The sequence below is a fragment of the Mastomys coucha genome, chromosome X (genome assembly GCF_008632895.1).
Source record: "Mastomys coucha isolate ucsf_1 chromosome X, UCSF_Mcou_1, whole genome shotgun sequence".
Classification (NCBI taxonomy): Eukaryota; Metazoa; Chordata; class Mammalia; order Rodentia; family Muridae; genus Mastomys; species Mastomys coucha.
This window is the reverse complement of record NC_045030.1, coordinates 145,220,512-145,222,287: the sequence shown is the minus strand read 5'-3', so window position 1 is coordinate 145,222,287 and position 1,776 is coordinate 145,220,512.

Below are 1,776 nucleotides of genomic sequence, written 5' to 3'. Positions count from 1 at the left end.
CAAGCAGGTCAGGAAGCAGGAGCTGATGCAGAGGCCATGGAGAGATGTTCCTTACTGGCTTGCTCAGCTTGCTTTCTTATAGAACCCAGAACTACCAGCCCAGGGATGGTATCTGTGATAACTCCAGCTTGTTGTGGGGCAATGATGGGGTCCTGCTTCCGCTCTGGGCTAGGGCCGCTGGGCTAGGCGGACAAGTGGGGAGTTTGACTGCGCGGATTCCAGGCCACCGGGGGATGTTGGACAGTAAGAAGCCGCAGGATCCTGCTCTGAGGTCCCCTCGAACCTGCCAGAGCCGGGCTCCAACTCTCAAGTACTACAGACGTTGCTGGGGGCCGGAAGAGCCTGCTCTGGGGTCCCGGGGCTGCACGGAGGCCAGGGAAGTCAGGTTCTCACTCTCGGACATATCAGATGCCGCGGAAGAGAAGGGTAGGGACCCCTCGGGCGGACTCTGCCCAGGGGCGAAAGGAAATGGGTAGGAGGAGAGCTCTGGCAGGTTACCGCAGGGGTAAGAGAGAGTCTGGCTAGTTCAGGCAGCTAGCTCTGCAGGCTGCTTGGTTTGGCTGGCAGACGTGGCTGGAGCGCAGGGAGGCTTCCCGGCGGAAGGTTAGATGCGCGGCTCGTTAGGGGAAGGCCTGCTCCTCCATTGCTCCAGCACAGCACGGCGGATCCCGATGAGAAGAGGCAGTCCATGGTTTTATTGTAGAAAGGCAAAGAGAAAAGGGAAGTAGAGTCGGCCATGGCCATGTGGAGATGGGGGTGGGGTGGGGAGGAAGGGAATAAGGAAAGAGGGGGAGCAAGAGTAACAGCAAGAGAATAAGAGGTAAGAGGTGCCGGGCAGTGATGGCGCACACAATTTAATCCCAGCACTTGGGAGACATAGGCAGGCTGATTTCTAAGTTTGAGGCCAGCCTGGTCTACAGAGTGAGTTCCAGGAAGCCAGGGCCATACCTCGAACCCCCCCCCCCCAAAAAAAAAAAACTCCCCAGGTAACTGTGGGGAGGAGCATAAAGGTAGGGGTGGAGTCCAGACAGAATAACAAGAGCTTTGGGGCATTGCCTACGTGACTGAAGGCCACACACCTCTCTGTGGGAGCCAGGGGCCCAAGAGGCGTGGCTGAACATCGCCAGTGCTCTACTGGGGACCAGGCTGTCTGCCTGTGCACAGCTCACTGCCCAGCAGCTTGTGTTAAATTGACACACAAAACCAGCCAGTACATATGGTATATCCAGGCAAGGGAGTTTTTGATAAAAAGAAACAAGCTATCCAGTCATAAAGAGACATGGAGCAACTTTAAATGCATATTGCTAAGTGATACTGGCCTTAAGAAGCTACATACTAAGTTCTATTTTAGTTTTTAATTTTTTATATTTTTATGTACTGAATTCTAAGTGACAATGTTCTGGGAAAGAACTATGAAGACAATAAAAAGGTAATTAGGTGAAAGGATTGGCCAAGGATTAGAGGGGAATGGAACACAGGATCTTAGGGCAAGAGAATCACTCTGTATGGTACTATAATGGTGAATATACTAATGTAAGTTTGACAAAACCCATTCATTGAATGAACAACACCAAGAACAAACTTTTGGGGAAAGTTGAAACAGGGTTTCTCTGTGTAGTTGTAATTGTCTTCGAACTCACTCTGTAGACCAGGTTGGCCTCCAACTTAGAGATCTGCCTGCCTCTGCCTCCTGAGTGCTGGGATTAAAGGTGTGCATCACCACCACCACCTGGTAAGAGCAAACTCTTTTTTTTTTTTTGTTTTTTGTTTGTTTTT